This window comes from Alosa alosa, chromosome 2 (genome assembly GCF_017589495.1).
Source record: "Alosa alosa isolate M-15738 ecotype Scorff River chromosome 2, AALO_Geno_1.1, whole genome shotgun sequence".
NCBI classification, from domain to species: domain Eukaryota; kingdom Metazoa; phylum Chordata; class Actinopteri; order Clupeiformes; family Clupeidae; genus Alosa; species Alosa alosa.
Window position 1 is genome coordinate 33043568 of NC_063190.1, and position 14750 is coordinate 33058317.

The window sequence follows — 14750 nt, forward strand, 5'->3', positions numbered from 1 at the left end:
TCTTGACTTGCAATCACGCCAGCTGAATTCAGAATGTATCACGATTCACACGCTAGTGGTGTGCTTCCTGAACAACTGTCCGTGTGGAACAATCAGATCCCTGCGCGTATAGTGCGCGTCATAGGAATTTAACGAGGCTTCGAGGCAGGGTTTTTGCCTCGAGTAATTTTTGTAATCGAGTTATTCGAGTAACTCGATGAATCGTTTCAGCCCTAATTCAAACGCAAAAGGTGCTTTGATATCTTCTCATCTATCGTTTGAACGTCGGCAAGCAGGCATGCTGCTGTTGCAATGAATGAGGATAATTGTTTTTAGCTGCGGATTTATTTTTTGCATTATTTTGAATATGACTCGCTCCAGTCTCAACAGCACGTCTACTTTTTCCACAAGCATCTAAGTTCTAACACACATCCCCTCTCGCTTTCTCTCTTTCCAGCCCTGCGCACGGGGCTTTCTTAAAGGAGCTGCACCATTTTACAACAATTGCATCTACATTTTCATATTAGAATGTTTTGTCTGTTTAAGTGTAAGCTTAAACTACCGTGATCAATTTAAGTTCCCGTGCCCCCGCTGAAAGTCTCATGCGCTTATCGTTACACTATCAAATCTATAAGTAACCGTGACAAATAGGGTATAAGATATATAAACTCACGCTATTGTATTATCATATATGTAATGGCTCACTGCGTCATGGAAGCAGTTAAGTCAAGTCGCATCAAAAATAGCAGTGGCAGAACTCCCAAGTGACACCTTGTGGTTGTTTGTGTCAACTGCAGTTTGTGCCATTTCTGCTGAGAAAATGGAGTGCGTGATTCATGAAGGAACCCGTCCAAACTTAACTGGGACCCACTGTACACCATCACAGCAGGCGTCAGCAGGAGTGCTTCAGCCTGGAGAAAGGGCGCCATCTGGTGGTCACAGAGGGGCAGTGCGCTGAAGAGGTGCTGTTGGAGGCCTTCAGCTGAATACTAGCTTGTGGGTGGGCCAGAGGAAAGGACCCTCAAATCATCATTCTCTAGTAGACAAATCCCTATACAGCTCTGAGCTGTTTCCTACAGCCGTCACCACTGAGAGAGTGTCACATGAGTAAATGTTTTGGCCATCACCATTGTGAGAGCTAAGAATCTACACACACACACACACACACACACACGTGTGAATGAATGAATGGATGAAGCTCCAACAATTAATTCCTTGAATATTGTTTAATAGAAAAATGCTCAAATACTCTAATCTAGTTCATCATCTAATCTTTTATCACTAATCTATAAAGAAACATTACCGCCATGACATGTTATTGTGGGTTTATTTCAATTAAGTGCAGGTCTAAGCTGCCTTTTGTTAGGCTGCTTTCTCAGGCCTGAAAATTGCTGGGCAGTTGGGTTACGGTGCATTCATACGCGTGGGAAAAAAACAGTGAAAACATCATCATTTACCTCACTTCCTGTGGGAATAAGAGGTTGGAAACTGGGGCAAGATTTTGCTGCCTGACTCGCCCAGTTGGGGGCACGTCGTGTCTTTTGTCATCATGTTGTGGGGGCACGTCGTGTCTTTTGTCATCATGTTGTAGTTCGTTTGTAGTCCTTGTGGCCTTTCATGTCCAATGGTTTAAATGGGAACTTGGGAAATTGCCGTTTTTGTCACTTGAAAGCTGCATATCCTTCTTTCACAAGCATCTTACACCAGATTTTTAGGCAAATGCAGTTGTTTATTTAAGATTAGTGAGCGTATGTTGTGTCATCCTAGCCTGGGTTTTCTCATGCTGCTTTACGCGCGCAATTTTATTCACGCTCCTAGGCAGCCTGGATTCTATGGACTTCGTTTTCACCTCAACGAAGGAACCAATCACAGAACGGAGGGAGGGCAGCAAGACGATGACGACACACCGAAGCCGTTATGAACTACATGCAGACGCATTTGATAGACATCCGTAGCGCCCAATAAATGGCTCTGGGCATTCGTAAACCACGTTTCAAATACGAGAAAATGAATGTCTAGTTCCCAGACCCCATCTCAATGAGATGAGGTCTGATGTTAGCCAGGCTAGTGTCATCCCTGTTTTTCACACATTCAGATGGCAACGCACATGAACACTCCCTGTGGGAAAAGCAACACAATCACTGCGGCGGTCCCTGATATTCCCAGGTGGTATCGGACAATGGATCATTAGACTATGGCCCATATGGTTAGCACAGGCACTTGCATTGGCAAATGCTTACAAAGAGAGGGCACAGCTGCCTGGAGAGAGGCTGGGGTATAATGCCCCCCTATGGTGGCTATAGCCAACTCTGGCCCACAGATGGCACAGGTCTGGCACACAGATGGCACAGGTCTGGCACACAGATGGCACAGCTGCCTGGAGAGAGGCTGGGGTATAATGCCCACATATGGTGGCTATAGCCAACTCTGGCCCACAGATGGCACAGCTGGCTGGAGAGAGGCTGGGGTATAATGCCCACATATGGTGGCTATAGCCAACTCTGGGCATTATAGCACACACATAGCACCTATACAGTCTATGTGCGAGACCAGTCGGGTCCAGAGAACATCTGAAAAGGTCAAATCACTGAATGACTTTGGATTTAGTGGGCAGTCTTTGGTAGGTAGGTTTTGGCGGTGGCTTTCAAATGTTTCCTGAGAGAATCTTGGTAACACTTTACTTGACAGGTGAGTTCATAACACATTCATAGCGGTCATAAACTGCACATAAAGCATTCATGACTGTTTCATGAGACATGACTCAACATTCATACCAAACCTTTCATGAATGTGGAAGACCAGAGTTACCAGAATCTCTTTAAGGCTGACTAGTAGGCCTAGTTCTCAAGGTCTTGGGACCCATGTGTGTGTGCAACCCATAGACAGGCGATCCACACAATAATGATCTTATTATGAAGTTATGAAACTATGCTGTATCACTACAGTATACATAGTCATAGATGGAGACCATCTGCACCACCAATACAAGCATATTGTGTCCATTACATTTTGGGCCAATAAAGTTAAAGTTATAGCTAAAGTTGATTGATATTTAGCAGAAGCTGTTATCCAAAGTGACATACTCACAACAGCAGGAATTGAACCCAGCTCAACTGATGGTCAGTCGGTGATGTTAGCACTGCTCCACCACACTCTATAGCTAATATGATTGTGATTCACATCGCTTCACTCAGGCCACAACAATCCTGCTGCTTAGCTCCGCTTATTAGCGAGGCAAAATACATCATGTGTCTAAAGCCCATTTAGGTGACCACCATTAAATGTAAAATCCACCAGAAGAGATGTGGATCTGTTCTCTTTGCTTTGCTTGATAAGCTGCTGCTGCTTCTCTAGTTTCCTCCTTCTAGCCATGAATCAAGTTGGCTACTTACTGGCAGTAAGAGCAGTAAGGATGTTTTGCCATAAGATGTCAGCAAAGAGATTTGTAGTTGGACATTATTCTGCTTTTGATCGCCACTATACAAAATCATGTGAAGCTCAGGCACAGCCAACCTGTAATCTGTTCCCTCTAAAATAAAATAAAATAAGACATGCATCATGTCTTAATGTTGGATTTGTTTAATGCAGAGCATTTTGAAATCTTTTGTAATACTCGTGTGTTTGACAAATATGTTTGAAATATATTTTGGCTACTAACAATTTGGTGTATTGCTCATTATTGCGTACACACTGCACCCAAACTATCAGGTTTTGGACCCCACAGGGCTACTCCAGAGGATTTACAACTATGACGGTATAAACCTTCAGATACACTTCTGAGTCAGATTGTTCTCAATACTGTACATGAGATGAATCTCTGTTTTAACTGCATGAATTCATCTTCAGTCCAACGTATACGACTGTGACATCCTCCTCCTTAGTGCCACCGACAGCCTAAGCAAACCCAATTACACATTCTCTATTATATGTGGTATAATGTTGTTCTGAACAGGAATCTACACACTGCCAGCCTCTTCAGTTTTGGAATTCTGCTCACATAGTGGTTACACCTCGGAGTTTATGACTCTTCAGAAGAACCCAGTCTGAGTGTAGTAGAAACTCTCTCTCTCACACACACACCTGCCACACACACACACACACACCTGTCAGACACACAGTGATGATGTTCACGCAGCTCCAGCAGCCTGGTGGCAGGCAGACAGGTACTGGGGCCCAGATATGGAGCTCAGATCACAGCAGACAGGTGCTGGGGCCCAGATACGGAGCTCAGATCATACACACACCCACACACACATCAGATCACACACACACACACGTCAGCCACACGGCTTGGTAACCTCGTAACTTGGCTACCCCGTAACCACTCCTTGCCCACAGGTACTGGTGCCTAGAGCACAGAAGTGCCACAAAGTTGGTAAGTATTAAAATAAGTTTATGTAGATAAATAAGTCGACATAAAGTTTAAAAATATTTTAAAATAAAGTTCTGCTGCAAGTCAATAATCCACAATGGCTGCTGCCTTATACAGCAGCATTGGAGCAAAGAGAAGTCCTCAATGGGGAAGCCCGATGCGTGACGTCACTGACCACGCCCCCTCGTGAAGATGGAAATCCCCAGTAGCGTCATGCGCTTCCACCCGGAACCGGCAATTCAAGGCACCTCGGGCAGTAAGCAACAGTAATCAGGGCCCAACAACGCAACAATACAACGCGATCACAAAATGCATATAACCAGGATAGCAACCGGACTTGGGCAGCCGTGGCCTACTGGTTAGCACTTCGGACCTGTAAAGGGAGGGTTGCCGGTTCGAACCCCGACCAGTAGGCATGGCTGAAGTGCCCATGAGCAAGGCACCTAACCCCTCACTGCTCCCCGAGCGCCGCTGTTGATGCAGGCAGCTCACTGCGCCGGGATTAGTGTGTGCTTCACCTCACTATGTGTACACTGTGTGCTGTGTGTGTTTCACTAATTCACGGATTGGGATAAATGCAGAGACCAAATTTCCCTCACGGGATCAAAAGAGTATATATACTTATTGTCACGCATTAACTATTTTGGCCACTAGATGTCGGCAAAAACTTCTGTTCTGTCCCTAGCTAGTCACTTGTTACCCAATCCTCTTGTTATCTAATTAACCTGTTCCTCAATGTCTCATTTCCTCATTGTGTCAGTGTATTTAAACCCTGCTCTTTGTCTGTGTCTTCGTGATTACCCTGTGTGTCTCAAGCTCTAAGCCTTTGTGGAAATTTTTGTCCTGTGGATTCTTTACCTCTGTGTTGACCCGGACTGTTTAAGGTATCTCCTTTGGATTCTCCTATTGGATTTGTTTGCCTTTCCTCCCTCGGACTGAACTCTGTTATCTGAACCCTGGCTTGGCTCTTGGACTTTGATTTTCTGGATTACGCCTTGGATTGATGTTTTTGGATTTAACTTTCTGGACTGTTTTTTACTTTTTTTCGGATCTTCTGAGCTTTTGTGTCTAAAACCTGAAATAAACTCAGTTAATCTTACTTTGTCTGCTCTGCACTTGAGTCATTAGTCTCAGTGGCCTAGTGGGTAAGTCAGTTTGCCACTCCGACGGCCCGGGTTCTAGACCCGACCGTGACACTTATACTATACTTTCGTTGGATATTGTGAGCGTTGGTTATATGCACGTCAAATCCTCGCAGCTACGGATGAAACGTCGGTAGTTACAGGCCCTCCTCCATCACTCCGGATAGCAGTCAAACACCTTGATCAACAAGGGCAAGGAAATCAGGACAAAGCAGACCAAAACACAGATAATGACAGGAACATTCATGCGGCTGGGAAGGTGTTCTTACGGCCCTTTGCAAGGGAATCGTGTGCGTTGAGCCCCCACCCCACTCCCGTCACAGCTGGCTGGCCTGCTTCCTTCCCGTTGTCTCCACCCGAACTCCCAGTAAGTCCGTATTGCTCTCTATTTATACGCCCCTGCTCATTCACGGCAATAATTGTCTCGTAATTGTCCATGACAAAGTGGTAAAAGTAATTTGTGCACACCAATGGCAAGTCTGTGTCAGGAATAGTATTACAGTATATCCACACTTCACACTAGGTAGGCACAGCAATCAGTGGTTCAATTAGAAAGACACAGCAAAAACACAAAAGCAATCCCATCACACACAGTGAATCACAGCAATCCAAATACTATGCTACTCCTTATACAGTCCCAACTGGCTGACACACACACACATGAACACACACACATGAACACACACACACCCTCCCTCCTGAGGCCTTTCCTCTTTGGCAGGAACTGCTGTCAGAACACTAACACTGGCAGCCAGAGCCAGGAGCGGTGTGTGTGTGTGTGTTTGTGTGTGTGGTAGGGGTACTAAAAATAAAGTTCCATCTAAAATAGTGATGCCAAATTTCTCTAAAACCACTGTGGACACACACACACTCATGTTAACCAACATCTACATGAGCTTTGATCTCCTTACACATTCAGTGCTTGCATACACACACACACACACACACACACAGACAAACTCATAATAATGATTCAAAGTTAGTAGACTAGCCTAAATGAGTGCAGGAGAAAGCGGCGGACAGAAATCAACCCAGCATTTGGACAGTGATATTGATTGATCTGGAGTATAATATAAATATAAATAAAATACCAATACCATCATGTCTTAATGTTGGATCTGTTTAATGGAGATTTTTAATCTTTTGTAATGCCCATGTGTTGGCAAATATATTTGACAACAATTTGGTGTATTGAACATTTTAGCACTGTGGAACAGCTCAACATGAAATCTTTTGAAAATGTGAATGTTACGATAAATCCATTACTGGTATTAGTAGTTGTATTAATTTCCTGTTTCATATACATCGTTTAGGCCTGCACAGCATGTGGCTATCAGCGTTACTGGCAGAATCCAAATATGCTGCACCGAAACATGCCAGCCTGCAATCTTCTACTTAGCGGTGCCATTCACTTTTCGGGCTGCATGGCTACTCAGACAATCAGGATGCTGAAGCTGTTTGGGCATCAGTGGGCAGTGCATCAGTGCCAGCACTTTTTTCCGCCATCAGCGCCACTACACAATTCCTACCATCGTGCAGGCCTGGCAGAAGGAGCAGAGAGGGATCATCAGAGAGCTGAAGGAGATTGGGGGTGGACTGATCCTCTCTGGTGACTGCAGGTAGGATGATTCAGCTCTTATTGCTGATACAGAAAACAGACCAGAAAACACAGTATTAACAGATTCATAAAGTGTCTGTGATTTTTGTTTCCATTAACAAAAAACCTGTCTTTGACATTCATAGATCAGACTCTCCTGGACATTGTGCCAAATATGGAACGTATTCCTTGATTGAAGAACGAATAAACAAGGTTTTGGATCTTCAACTTGTCCAGGTAGGTTAATATCCTAGACACATAAATCAGGTGTCAGATTTAAAAGCTACTGATATGACCAAATCTTTTTTTTTTTTTTTTTTTTTTTTTTTTAGCAGCACCTGGTGTTAGATAGAGGGTCTGAAGCACAGTGTCTGCGGTTCCTGAAGGACCGAGGCATGCAGTTGTCAGCCCTAATAACCGACAGAAATCGGCAGGTAAAAATGCTTGTACAGACCAGAATAGATAGATGGACCTCTATCATAACATCTACTGTAAAACTGTACTGTGAACTTGAAGTAAATATTCTCATTCTTAATGTGTTGCATATTATAGGTTGCTAAGTGGGTCCGTGAGGAGTTGTGTCCAGAAGGAACAAGGCATTTCTATGACATCTGGCATATTGGGAAAAGTATGTAACGTAATGTCGGTGCTGTAGCTTTGCTTAGTTTGGATGTTATTTGTGATTCTAGTAGCTTTTTCAATATTTCACGTTTCTGCTCTGGAACAGGTCTACAAAAAGCACTGGATACTGTGGCCAAGGAGAAGGATTGCGAGGACCTGAAGCTATGGAGACCCGCCATCAACCATTTATACTGGACTGCGGCTTCCACCCCAAATGGTGATCCTGATCAGATGGAGGCCAAGTGGCAGAGCATGTTGAACCATGTTCAGGATGTCCATGAACACAACTATCCTTCATTTCAACAATGTGCGCACCCACCTCTGGAAGGAGAGGGAAGGAACAAGCAGTGGCTTGAACCAGGTACAATAGAGTGTACAATTGGGGTCAGAGGTCACATTTGCATTTTGCTTGACAAAGATTTGTTTGAGTATGCTACTAATTGCCTTAGAGAATGCATAACCATTTGTAGAGGAAGAACGACATTCTGCAGGTCCCATCACGTCTGGTTTGTTCAACAGCCTTATTAAAGATGAAAAGTAAAACATGTGATCTAAATGTAGTCATGCCTTGTCAGTATTTTGTAATAATAATAATAATACTTATACAATACACTGTTTTATAAAGGATCAACAGCCGCGGTAAAGTTGGAAAGTGTTGCTTCCAGTGCCCTGCTGAAGGATATTCGACAGCTCTCACCACAACACCAAACATTTTCCTTGGAGGCATTCCATTGACTAATCCTTCACTTTGCGCCAAAGCACACCGGCTTTTCTTTTCTTGGAATGTACAGCAGGTAAATGTTGATGAAGGTTAATGGATGAGTATGGCTACAGCTAATGCAGTCTAATATAGCAGCCAAAACATCATTGAAAAAGGTCAAAATGGTTCATTTCAACAGCATCGCATAGCCTACTGACCGTAGAAATAATCATGAAATCGAATAGTCACCTCACTAACCTCATGCTGGAATGTATTGTATTGCTGGTGTATCACACTACATTGGCTTAGTTGTGGTCCCTAATACTCAAGTGTACCATTTTCCTACAGACTTCTCTTAGCGGCCCTCCACTTCAATAACAATGGAGACAGAGACGTGGCTCGAACGAACAATGGTGAGGTGCGCGATGCAGTATATACCATCATGTCTTAATGTTGGATCTGTTTAATGGAGATTTTTAATCTTTTGTAATGCCCATGTGTTGGCAAATATATTTGACAACAATTTGGTGTATTGAACATTTTAGCACTGTGGAACAGCTCAACATGAAATCTTTTGAAAATGTGAATGTTACGATAAATCCATTACTGGTATTAGTAGTTGTATTAATTTCCTGTTTCATATACATCGTTTAGGCCTGCACAGCATGTGGCTATCAGCGTTACTGGCAGAATCCAAATATGCTGCACCGAAACATGCCAGCCTGCAATCTTCTACTTAGCGGTGCCATTCACTTTTCGGGCTGCATGGCTACTCAGACAATCAGGATGCTGAAGCTGTTTGGGCATCAGTGGGCAGTGCATCAGTGCCAGCACTTTTTTCCGCCATCAGCGCCACTACACAATTCCTACCATCGTGCAGGCCTGGCAGAAGGAGCAGAGAGGGATCATCAGAGAGCTGAAGGAGATTGGGGGTGGACTGATCCTCTCTGGTGACTGCAGGTAGGATGATTCAGCTCTTATTGCTGATACAGAAAACAGACCAACACAGTATGAATAAGGCGAATTGAGAGTGTTCTTGATTGAGATTGAGTTTTCCTGATGAACAAAACAATATTTCAATACCATCCCTGACCATTGCTGATTAGCCATTGCTGTTCTTTTCTACTGCAGCAATATTGTAGCAAGGCTTTAACTTACACTCTTATTTAATTACTTCAGGCCAAAAGTATTTAAAGGGGAGATTTTTTTTCTTGTTAATATGCAATTCAACACCAAGTAAAATCTATAAAATCAAGTTTGCAAGACTTCACATTTCCTCATCAAAGTAACGAATCAGAACAGTCTAGATATTGTTCATATTTCCATTTGTTGCCTCATCCGCATCTAATGAAAACATGGTAATTTTGAGTTTTACAGACAACTCAGTTTTCCGATGAGCAGCAATACTGTGTGTGCTCATGCAGGAGGTCTGCGCATCTGATAACGACAATCTGGAGAGGGCGCTTTTGTCTTCAGCAACAGATTGTATAAGGTTGACAAGAGGTTGCGATATGGTGAGGGACAGGTCGTGTTGCGCTATGAAAGAACATGCGTAGCCTACTTAGCGCAAAAACGGTCAGCCATAGATAAACGTACACAAATCATGACGCTAATATGCGAGGTTCTGGTAGGCCTACTGGTTATGGTTTTGTGCTATACATTAATAATAGCAAAGTTTTAAGTTGACTATTTTAATTGCATGGTTATTTTTTGTCAACATACGCTCACAACCTACTGTCGTTAAAAGTGAGGCCTAAGCAAAATAGGCTACAAGGCTGTCTGTGCGTCATAAACACGACTGATCCCCTTACTCAACATAAAATAATAATGTCGCGAACTGTTAACACGCTCAGTCAAAACCTTCCGTCGCAAATTGTGAAAAACATTGTTGTAGCCTACATGTCAAAACAGACGGAAGGCATAGGCTACGGTTTATATTGCGTCACTTTACACATCATGTTAGTTGCATTGATTAAAAGCTGTATGCTGTATGCTGTATTGCATTGATTAAAAGCGGATCTGCATCGATCTCAAATATGACATTTCTAAAATCAAATTGACGGAAATCCGTCGTACGACGGAGAACTTTAATCCTTGTCACGCTACGTGAGGATATTAGACTAAATCTACTGATCATTTGAAAAATTAAGACCTCCGTGAAAAAATTCCAGACTTTGAGGTGAAATTCAATACTTTTTAAGGCCTTAATTTAGGAAAATGAAATGTAATACTTTTTAATACTTTTAAGACTCATATTTTGATTTCTTTCTTCTGTCTTAATATTTTACATTTAGGATTGGATATGTCTTTGTTATGGTAAAAGTTCTGTGAGTTTAAAGTTGGCAGGTGCTTAGGGCTAACCCAAGCAGAGGCTGTTATAGATAGATAGATAGATAGATAGATTTACTTTATTGATCCCCAGGGGAAATTCAAGGTCTCAGTAGCATACAGACAACACACACATTCACTGACAGCAGAAAAAAGTAATTAAAAGTATATAATATAAGAACACAACTAAGCAGTTAGGATAGTAGAAGATAAAGAATATACTAAATATACTAAAATATAAATTATACTAATTAACACTTAATCTAAATCAATTCTAAAAGCAGTATCCACATAGTGGTGATTAATCAATCAAGAGGCCCTTGCAATGACTGAGGCAGGGACTAAGCCTGTGATTTTCTGTGCATAAGGTAAGGTAAGGTGTTCTGTGTGAGTGAGTGAGTGTCATGGTGATAGTGATAGTGGTCATGGTGATAGTGCAAATGAGTAAGTCCAACAGTGCAAGAATAAGTATATATATCTATATATCTATCTATATAACTATTTTAAGAAAAGGTATAAGTGTGGCCACAGTTCGGCTGTGGCATGGAGGGAAGGGTTATGCATATGTGCTAATGTGCTAATATATCACGCAAACAGTGAGGCAGAAAGACAGTGGTAAAAAGTGGCTAGTGGACAGACAGTATCCAAACATGGAGGGGGTGAAGAGGCAGACAGACTATGCAGAGAAGTCTATCTCTCCTCTTCCCTTAAGGGAAGCATTGAACAGTTCAGTGGCCCTGGGAACAAATGACTTCCTCAGTCTGTCTGTTGTGCAAGGCAGTGAGCGAAGTCTCCAGCTGATCAGGCTCTTCTGCTTAACAATAGTGCTGTGGAGTGGGTGACATTCATTGTCCAAGATGTTGATCAGTTTGTTCAGGGTCCTTTTGTCAGATATTGAAGTGATGCACTCCAGTTCAGCTCCCACTACAGAGCCAGCTTTCCTTACCAATGTAATCAGCCTGTCAACCTACACCTCATATAGGACCATACTGGTCAATTTCCTAACACGTTTTCCCCCTCTGCACAGCCACCCTGCCCTGTCTTTCTTGTACTCGAGCTGGTCTATTCCAACACTGCCATTTTTTCTTGGAAGGACACACACATCTTTGGAGGTACATTTTGTGGTTGTGACTCAAGTTTAAAGATTTATTTACTACAGTATTTGAGATGAACAGAGGAACATTTGCATACAGTCATTTTCTGTGCATTAGTCGCATTGTGTATAAACCACAGGACAGTGTAATACCATATTAATACCATATTAACTGCCCCCGCGTATTAACCTCATAGCTGAAGAAATTTAGCAAAATCAATGTATAAACCTCGGCTAATAGTTGGGATATTATGGTACTGCAACTTTAAAAGTTTAATATTTGGAAAAAATAGAGGAAAAAATGATGGAAGATAAACAACATAACATAAAAAAGATAAACACTAGAATCGTTGAGATTTCACCTTATAGCCTACTATCTTACACCCGGTGCAACATGGTGCCTAGCGCAACGCAACTCTTGTTACTATCTTACACCCAAGGCAGTCATGGATATTTCGCCATGCACTCCAGTTCAATTGAACATTGCACCCACAAGTGTGTCAATTAAAAAAACAGGTTTGGTCAGGCCCATGATCCAAAAATCACAACATCTTAAACCCATTAAATCAAAAGATCTTAAACCCATTAAGAATCATTACACCACTGACCAAGAAAATCTTGGTCTAAAGCAAAAAGCGCATAAAAGCACAGCTATTTTGAAGGCACACTGTCACAAAATGTAAGCAGCCCTTAGCAACGAGTCCCAGGCAATGCCAAGTCCAGAGTCTTCAAAGAGTTTCCTTGTCTGACAGTTTACATAGTCCATCAAATTTTAGCTGTCACATCCATCAACACAAGGAGAGATTTTTCTTCTCGTTGGACGCTTCTATCATTATGATTATCTTAGTTATTGTTCCTGGTGTGCCCGTCAGGGCAGTGTATCTGCATTCTTCCCTCCTCTAATTTTTCTATGTGAAAGCACAGACTGTATGGCGAAGGCAGAAAGCAGTGACCCCGCAGGCCTTGAACCCGGGTCTCTGGGTACTAAAGCTGCAGCTTGACTGCAATGGCAAAGAGCCAGACTCGTTGGTATGGCAGTCAGAGTGCAGAGACCATAGACATTTGAGGTTTGCCAATGCCACTAAAGCTAACTCAATGCACTGCCACCAGGCGCCCCTTCTTTTTAGAACTTTTAGTTTTTGGTACCACACTCATGAGGTCGCTATGATAATATGCAACCTAGGAAATCTTATAACATTACACTACTGGTCAAAAGTTTAGAAACTTCTTTTATGGGTCTTTCTTTTTCTGACTGAAAAACTTAGATCTATGAAATAACACACCTGGGATTTTGTAGTAAATAAGAAGAGTAAAAAAACTAATGTTTTAGAGAACATTCGGAACATAGAGAACAATAGGAACATTCGGAACATAGAGAACAATAGGAAACCTGCCACTTGCCGCTGGTTAGTGTGATCCCCCCCTTACGGTACGTGTCCATTATCACGGTAAAACCCACCACACCGCACATAGCCCATTGATTTATGGAGAGCGGCAAGGCTTAGCTAACACATCTGCAATGCACCTCGGGAAGGCATTCTAGCAGAAGGGCAGTCGTGAGGGGCAGTCGTGGCCTACATGGTTAAGGCTTCGGGCTTGGAACCGAAGGGTTGCCGGTTCGATCCCCGACCAGTAAGAATGGCTGAAGTGCCCTTGAGCAAGGCACCTAACCCCTCGCTAAAAACTGGGACCCTAAGTAAAATCCTGCCAAGGGCCCCTCTTACCTGAACTCCAAAATGTATCCATGCATATAACACTGCATGAAAAGTGTGATTTTCACCCCCGCAAATGACCGGAGATCTCCCTCATTTTCGGTAGTTGACAACAATTTGCAACCCGCGCTTGTCGCCGTTTGTCTGTGCCACAAATTGTCGGAACCGGACAATGACGTATGTGGAGAGCTTTCAGAGTGCTAAGGCCCTAATTAGCATATGAATGCAGCGAAACCGCAGCTGGCCAGGCCTGGCTTGAATATCCTTACTCAGTATTGGATGAAACCACAACTTTCAAACAAGTAAAATCACTCGTGATTGGTTGGCAGATCCCCAATAATAATGCATGTATATATATATATATATATATATATATATATATATATATATATATATATATATATATATATATATTTATTCATATTATGCTGTATATTCATGTTATCCTATGTAGGCTACTACACTATTATTAGGCTACCATCAAGGACATGAATGAATTTATTGTCACGGTTCAGACAGACGACCTGAGGACCACAATTGCGTCACACCAGAAAGTTTATTAAACTTAAGGGAAAAGGGAAGTAGGGAGTGAGGAAGGCTCCAGGGTTACTGGGAATAACCGGGATTCCGTCCAATGCGCTGGGTCTGTGTGCCCCCAGTGGCAGCGATCGTCCCTATGACGACGGTGGTGGGTGGTCCGAAGTCCTGGGGGAACACAGACACAACAGGGCGGATGAAACAAGGCAGAAGTACAGTTCAAGGGAGATCCAAATTCGTAGTAGCAAGGCAGAAGGCTGGTCAGAGTTACCGGGATCGAAGAGTAGTCAGGAGTCAAGCACGGGCAGAAAGCAGGTCTGGTTCTCTGGGGCAGAAGAGTATCCAAGATTCAGGCAGGTCCAGGGTCACAAAACAAGAGTGAGCCAGAAGCGAGCAAACAGGTTCAGGTGTGAGCTTTGCAGACGATCTGACAAAGGAGAGCTGAAAGACAGGGCTTTAAATACTGGGAGAGGTTAGTGGGTAATGCAGCGCAGCTGGCAGAGTAATTAGAGCAGAGCAGAGCAGGGACAGGTGGAGCTAGTTAGGCTGAGTAGAGAGAGTGGTGAGCAGAGTGGAAGATAGTGGAAACCAATTAAGGTGGTAACCCGTGGAGTGAGAGGGCTCATGACAGAACCCCCCAAGGGACGGCCCCAGAAGTCCCAAGAGCAA